The following is an 8,241-nucleotide window of genomic DNA, read 5'->3' on the forward strand; positions in this document are numbered from 1 at the left end:
ATGTGTATTCTGTTATCTTGTTGGATTTATCTTTTCCTTTTTCTTTCTAGTGGGATATTGTTGGCGCTTGCTGTGTCTGTGCACTGTAGGTGCAGGTGATCCTCGGTCTAGCTGTCTCTGGAAAGGGAGTGACATAATTTTTTAGTATATTGGTCTTTGTGTGCTTTGTATAATTTGAAAGAATAAGAAATCCCTTGGGAACCTATACACACATGCAAAATCACCTTACAGCTCATTCATTTGATTCACGCCCCATTCACCACATTTTTAAATCTCGATAGAGCCACTAAGTACAAAGGAAAATCACATAACCAAAAAAATGTTTTTTTTTAAATTATAAAACACAGTTTATTAAACCTGATACACAATCTTCTTAAAAAAAACAACACATGAATTCACAGTTAAAAACAGGAGAGGATTTGAATCATATTACATAAAAATATATCCTATCTAAGTCACAAAAAGTGAATAGCAAGTGTACAGACAAAAGTTAGACCTAAGACATTAGTTTTAGCACATTACATATCTGTTATGGATTTGTATACTAGAACACAGCCTGGAGCAGTCACTATTAATGCTTCTCAGACACCGATGTTCCCCAAGCAGATTATGTACAGAGGTTTAGCGTCGACGCGTTTCGATGGAATAATCTTTATAGGTCCATCTTTATCAAGACTGAAATGGGTATACACTCAGTCTGGAGATTTCTTTTTCATGCGGTAACCTATAATAAGACATAAGTATTATTTTACTATTACTTACAAATGCATATACTCTACCACTTACAAATCCATATGCATAACATATTCGGTATAACATGTGTTCTTACATCCATGTAATGATAATATGGGAGGGGGAGGACACGGAATATTGGTAAGAGTCAGAGTAAGAATATTTTAAGACCCAAGGGGCAGAGAAAGACAAGAAGAGGTAAACAACCAAATACAGAAATAGAAAAAGACATCCAAAAAGAAGGAAAGAAAGAACAAACGAAGTAAAAGAAAGGAAGAAAAAGACAAAGGAAAGGAAAAGAAAAGAAAAGAAAAAGCTACAATTTCCGCTACCTTTCCTCTCCTAAATGTTGCTCTAGGATTCCATTTTCTAATAGTTGTAAGTGTTATACAAAATTCCAAGTATAATTAAAATTTACGACACAACCCTCCTGTTCTACAATGTATATTTATAAAAAGAGAAGAAAAATGATAAGGCTATGCACACAAATCAACATTTCTCCTTTGTAAATTTGGATCCATCTTCTACCTCATCTCAAAATATGAGATCCACTTGTCCAAAAAACCATCCGTACACATCCAACTCAGACGCTATTCCACTCCACATATGTATTTATGTAATCTCTCACCTTTTGGATAAACGAAAGAGCCACCGAGGGGAAACAAAACCTCCCTCCTATACGACAATTAGGGTTGGTCAGAATAGTTATTCCTCCAAACAGCTGGAAAATAACAATGCACACATTACTCCCGCAAAATTTACTGCCCTGTTATAGATTTTTTGATTCTGCGGTGGGCTCACCTGGCTGTAACTGTGTGTAGAGAGAGCCAAAGGTTTCTCTTGAGTTCGTCCTTTCTGACAATCTATTCTTACTTAGATGGTAGATCCCCGTCAGGAATCTACACATGGATATTATTAAAAATGCAGTTACTGACATTATTAATTCTGTCTTGATTTTATATTGAGACTTTGTGTTACTAAGGGCAGGTTAATTACCTTTCCTCCACTCGGCGCAAAAATATAGAGTTGTAGAAAGTTGGTCTTTTGGCACCGCCACCTAGGTCAATGCAGTATGTTTAGGCCTGGGGTCCCTATATGTTCATTTGGAAGGGATCCTAGAAGAAATAAAAAATAAAAAAGACACCTTTCTCATGAATAGTGGAGTGGTGTGGCTCACTGGTTAGAGGCGGCAGACCCGGAAGCAGAGGTCGGCCCGGGACCAGGGTTCGATTCCCGACGCGGCAGGGTCTTGGGCCAAGGTCAGCAGACTCGATAATTCTCGCCTCGGTGCCTACTCTAACCATGGATCCCACTCAGCAACTCTGGGCAATAGCTTGCTTAATCTCCACTTACGGCCCCATCAGCGCCGGGGATGCTTGTCTTCACCTTGGAGATGCCCAGAAGGGACCATCTCACAGGGAAAGCCAGGATGGGTTCCCCAGTGGTATACAGCGCCGGGACGCCCCTTTGCTGGGGCAGCTGTGCGCTTTACAAGTATACAACATTTAACATAACTTAGTACTCTAAATCATTTGAATGAGAATACCTCCTAATTTGTGAAAGTAGGTAGTAATTAGTCCCCATCTTGGATAAGGGGGCTTACTATCTGACCCGTATATTGATCTTAAGGGTGCTCGTGCCTGTCCTCACTAGAACCCCGGTGTCTGTCCTCACTGAGATTCCAGTTTCTCTATGTTGTATCTTTGCATGTCTCCGATATAGTAATCGCCGTGCGTCATTATCGCAAGGCATCCCAAACGGACAAATATTTATACTTGCTCAGGCGGTGGGGAACAAATGCCAAGTCTCTCCCACTACCCGGTGTATTACTAACCGAACTGGACTATCTCAAGGTGCTTTTAAAGGGCATGCGGTTCTACTCTCTCTAACCCCGGGAGACAAAGGCCTCATAACTAAAGGGCCATACGTTCGGGTTTCTGCCAGAGTTTCCCTTGTTAAAACGCGATGCATTGTATGAATTTCCTTACCGTCAGTCTTGAAGGGCAGCGTGGAGTCACGTCGGACCAATGAGGGCAGGCTTCTGAATGACCTGTCGTCTGATGCCCGTTATATACTTTCCCTGTCATACAAACACGGAACACCTGTGTTGCTCCAAAGGGAATTCTTGCATCCTAACTACTACCGGGTCAGGTGGGCGGATCAGCTTCTCCTAAGTCCGTAGTATTCCCGGTCTAACAGCCGCGCCATCTTGTCACTATAAACAATTGCATGGAATGATACTCACACCTAGGAACTAACGATCGGTTCGCGATAGGGTCAACCGGCCAGAAATAATAGACTACTTTTGATCTAGTCCGAGATTAATCAGGGTTTTTTTTCAAACAGCACGTCACTAAAGTCTATATAAACACTGTATGGATCTGCATATGGGTTGCATCCTTATAAATGAATTGTAAGTTGTATTGAGCACTGCTAACCGATATACAGGGGCAGATGTTTCAAACAATCTGCCAAAAGCTCACTTTTGTGTTTTGGGCAGAAATAAGATACCCACAGTGCCAGGATATGAGGTTACTGTAACATGGTGTTGTTTCCAGGGCTTTAAGCAGTGTAAAAAAAATCTGGGGGGTTTCTTCAGAGGGGGTGTTGGATGTAATTAAGAGCGCAGTTTAAAACACCTAGGCTAAAAATCTGCGCTTAGCATAGTGCTCCGCGCGACTGGTATTATGTTGTTTATGTCATTGTATCCAGATATATAATACAGCAAGTATTATTGCACCAACAACAAGCCAGGACTATTGGTTTTGTCAATGGTTGCTAGTTCCTTAAAATAAAAAAGCAGCAACCATGGCTTTGTTGAATATAATATTGAAAATACTTCAGTTAAAAAATGATGAGACAGTGAAAGAACGATAACCTCTTCTTTTAAACTTATTTCACAGGCTTCTTTAAATGAAGTGTTCTCTAACATTGCACCATGGGCGTTTTAGTTTTTATCTAACAGAAGGCCCTTCTGTACACTGAGGCAGGAGGCCCACCACATGCGTGAACACCCCTGACTGCCCCATTGTCATTCAGTAAGTGGCAATCAGCCCCATACAGAATTTCAATGGGCGGAAGGGACTGCTCTTGTGCTCCTGTAGGAGTGCGAGGCGGCTCCAGCAGCGGGGGTGAGACCTCTCACAGGGGAGCAGCGCTGCTCCCTGTGATGGCCAACATGACAGATAAAAGGCATAGGGACGGTCCGTGGAATTTACGGACGGTTGGTCACCTTAGTGTGCGCGGCGCCCCTGGCACCTCATTACGGCGCACTGGGGTGCCGCGGCGCACAGTTTCAGAACCACAGGTCTAGTCCCTTGATGACAACTGTCATATTTCTGAAACCATAAATCGGGATTGGTATTTGCTTCTGCTTTAGATGCTGTGTTTGCCATGGGATAACCCTGATTGTGACCGGTTCTTCAAGATTTGGCCTTTCCTTGATCATTTTGTAGATCGCTTTTCAGAGATCTATATTTCAGGTAACGAAATAGCTGTGGATGAGTCTTTGGTCCTGTTCAAGGGCCGTTTGGGTTTTAGGCAGTACATTCCTAGCAAGAGGGAACATTATGGAATTAAGATTTCCGCCAGGTTCACCATCTGATTTCTCCTGAGTGCTTAGAACTGGCTAATTTGTCGCTTAGGTCAGCCACAGTCCCTCAGGCATGGAAACATGCCAAAGTTATTCCATTACTAAAAAAATCCTCTCTGGACCCGGGGGAACCTGGCAACTACACCAATTTCCCAACTCCCCTTTCTGGCTAAGCTAGTGGAGAGGGGATTGGTACAGTCTGTGATGCGAATGATTATGGCAGGGTGACTGAAAGGTAACCCTGGGAATCCATTTTGTTGGATTTAATGCCCTCACACACCCTTTCAGGTGTCATGCTTCATCATTTGGGCCTGCTCCTCGTTGGGTCGGCGGTGCAATACCCAACGGGCAACACCTCTTAGGGGTAATCCCTGAGCTGCACTTCACGCACATACCCCTCGCCGCCGGATCCAGCGGCGAGGGGTAGGTGCGTGAAGTGCAGCTCAGGGATTACCAACCTTGCGGTGGAAGATCTACCTGAAGCTTTACCCGCTGGATACTGTCGTTATCTGACTGTTAATAACTTTAGGTATTGGCAGTTACAATAGAAGAAGGGTAATATAGTATTGTTCCCCCTTCACCCCTAAGTGTTGTTGTATCCACATTAGCATACATACATTACACATTAGGGAATTAGAGTAGACAGTTCTTTCACCTTTAGATACTTGCTAAATAGTCATCTGGGTCCTGAAGAATCGCTTGTTAAATTCACATCAGCGAGAAACATGTTGACCGGACTATAACAAATTCTGGAGGATTTCTGGAAACATAATTCTCCAGCACTCTCCTCTAGAAAACCGTTTTTAACTAAAGCAGTGGACCTTCTGAATAAATCATTCCCGGTACCACTAGCTTTATTTTAATTCACTCCTTCACGTCTACCCTCTATTCTGGCCCCATACCCGCACTTCATCCATACAGCTGTTGGAAAAAAATCTACGCCAAAGAGCCCCTCTATGAGGTGTTGCCCGTTGGGTATTGCACCGCCGACCCAACGAGGAACAGGCCCAAATGAGGAAGCATGACACCTGAAAGGGTGTGTGAGGGCATTAAATCCAACAAAATGGATTCCCAGGGTTACCTTTCAGTCACCCTGCCATAATCATTCGCATCAAAGACTGTATCAATCCCCTCTCTCTCTTCAGGAACAGCACGGCAACTTTTGAGAAGACGTATCTTTGTGGGCACGCTGTGGCTGGACCTTCTACTCGTACCGAGTAGTAATAGCCCATTACTCCTCCTTCTTTGATACCATAAGCTAGTGGAATCCCACGTGAATTCTACTCTTGCTGATTTCATTGCGCAGAATGCCATTTTTGACCTGTCACAGCATGGTTTCCGACCGAGGCATAGCACTGAGTCTGCGCTACTGGTTGTGTCGGAGGCACTGGTCCTTTTGGACTTAAGTGCCACGTTTCACACCGTTTCCCATGACATACTCCTGAAACGCCTCCTGGAAGTTGGAATTGGGCAGGTGGCTTTGGCCTGGATTCGGTCCTTTCTGGAAGATAGGTCTTTCCAGGTTTCAGTTCCTCCATTTAACTCACAGGAGTTTGACCTCCATCGGGGAGTGCCACAGGGCTCGGTCCTAAGTCCGCTCTTGTTCAATCTGTATGTTAGACCTCTGGCGGAGGTGGCAAGGGGCAGGGGGCTTTCCCTGGTATCGTATGCGGACGATACCCAGCTGGTGATTGCTTTCTCTAAGAAATGCAACGCCAGCTTGGGGAAGTGCAAAGATGATCTCCTGGCCATCTCTGACTGGATGGCAGCAAATTGTTTGCAGTTAAATGCCAGCAAGTCGGAGATCTTGTTGTTCGGCAAGGACCGGGAGCTTTGGTCTGAGCAGTGCTGGCCGGATCATTTAAAACCCACCCCACTCCCCAAGGAGGCTGTGAAGAACCTAGGTGTTTGGTTGGATAATGGTCTGACCTTCGATAAACAAACAAAAGCTGTGGCCGGGGTTTGTTTTGGGCTGTTGCGAGGTCTAAGACCGCTGCTGGGTTTTTTCCTCCCAAGGTGCGCCAGACCATTGTACAGGCCTCTATCTTGTCCAGATTGGATTATAGTAATTCTCTGTACTTGGGGGCTAACAAGGCAAGTATCAAGCGATTGCAGAGGGTTCAGAACGCGGCGCCCCGGCTCTTGGTGGCACTGCCTAGGTCCTGCTTGGTGGCGCATGTACTCCCCAAACTCCATTGGCTGCCGGTTGAAAAGCGCATCGAGTTTAAGGTGTTGTGTTTTTCGCACAAGATTTTGACACATCAGGCCCCAGCAGGGCTACTTCATCTGCTGGCGCCCTATGAGTCGGGGGTCTATTGCGCTCCGCTGATCTCACGCTGGCTCGCTGGGCCGGAGTTCACTCCTTTTGTTTCCTGGCGGCAAAGCTTTGGAATTCGCTTCCGGTCTTTATGAGAAACACTATGAATCATCTGGCCTTTCGCAAAGCCTTAAAGACCTGGCTTTTCCCTACATCGGCCGTCTAATTCGTAACCCTGCTCCCCATGGTTCTTCTGTCCCGTGGTTTCGGGTTGCACTGGGTCGCCTCATTGCTGGGGCAGCCATTCGCATTATAAATCCAAAATAAATAAAATAAAATAAATAAGATGTATATTCTGTCTGAGAGTAGTACTGGATTTGTCTATACTTTCAGGGTGTACACTGGTAAGGATACCACTATTGAGCCCCCGGTTGTCCGTCCACTTTTGAAGTCAGTGAGAAAATTGTATGGGAACTTGGTAGAGGACTATTTAATAAAGGGCTCCATTTATACACAGATAACTTCTACACTGGTGTGCAATTATTCAAGGAATCATTTAATGTGGACAAAGTAGACACTGTTGCATGTGGCACACAAGCCACACTAACTGTAAAAGTTACCCGAAAGAGCTTGTTTGTAAAAAAAAACTTCACAGGGCACAGTGCAGTGCCTTGCTTAGTGATGAACTTCTAGCTGTGAAATTTTCAGCAAGGAGAGTTGGCTACATGCTGACAACCATTCATGATGAAAGTACTTCACCTGTGACAGTTTGGAGTCAGGTTGCTGAAGTGCGCAAACCTGTACACATTTTAGACTGCAGAAGCACATGGGTGGTGTAAATAGGTATATCAGGAGTTGGAACCTTACAGTGCTGTTCATACGTCATACATTTGGTATAAGAAGTTTCATTTGGCAGCCTTCAATGCTTTTATTCAGGGACTGTTCTCCAAATTCAAAGATTACTTTTGTTCAGTTTCAGCAGGCTGTGATAGGCAGCCTTGTAGTAGTGGTACAGGCAAGTGTTCCTATAACTGGGGTGGTAGAGGATGTGGCTGATTACAAGATCCATACCCATGTCCCAGCTTAACTTAAAACATGAATGAACTAAAAAGTGCCAGGGTTTAAAGTGAAATTAAATTAGCCTGCTGTGCAAACACGCACAAAAACCTTCCGATCCCAAGTGAACACTACAAATAAAAATGACTTAACATGTTTATTCATTTGGCAGAAACACACAATAACTATTAACGCACATTATTGGTTGTTTGGCTGTTTATTTTCTGCTTGTTTATTGATCTGCACAGGGAGGTGGTTGATCCAAAGCAATTTGATTCACGATTCAATGTGATGCAAATAAGATGTCATAGCGGATTTTAAGTTGGTTGCTGTTGACACCAATAGGATGTTATTATATTTAAACATGAGCAAGGGCAGTTGTGCCCGAATGCATCGGTTTCCATTTCATGGACTGCGTTATGAAGAACTGTGAATTGATGTGTGTTTTAAGGAAAGCCTGTTTGGCACCTGTTGAAACTTTGTTGAACCATGTACAAAGCTTGGATGAAAATGGTGTACCGATGGATTACAACTCAATTAAAACAAGAAGGAGTATGAACATGTCTGATTGCGAATTCCTTTGGTTGTGCATCCGAGTGTTTGA

The 8,241-nt window shown here is 44.0% G+C and overlaps 1 long non-coding RNA gene across 2 annotated transcripts; it reads right to left on the bottom strand.

The window, feature by feature from the left end:
- Window positions 1–332: 332 nt before the first annotated feature.
- Window positions 333–2,872, bottom strand: LOC144785402 (uncharacterized). Of its 2 annotated transcripts, none has more exons than XR_013601859.1 (5): window positions 2,721–2,872; window positions 1,729–1,847; window positions 1,534–1,631; window positions 1,361–1,453; window positions 333–724 (listed from the first exon to the last, which is right to left on the bottom strand). It is a non-coding gene; the product is annotated as an uncharacterized LOC144785402 (long non-coding RNA). The 2 variants fall into 2 exon arrangements; XR_013601860.1 differs by lacking the exon at window positions 2,721–2,872 and adding an exon at window positions 2,279–2,701.
- Window positions 2,873–8,241: the final 5,369 nt, after the last annotated feature.

The sequence above is a fragment of the Lissotriton helveticus genome, chromosome 10 (genome assembly GCF_964261635.1).
Source record: "Lissotriton helveticus chromosome 10, aLisHel1.1, whole genome shotgun sequence".
NCBI classification, from domain to species: Eukaryota; Metazoa; Chordata; class Amphibia; order Caudata; family Salamandridae; genus Lissotriton; species Lissotriton helveticus.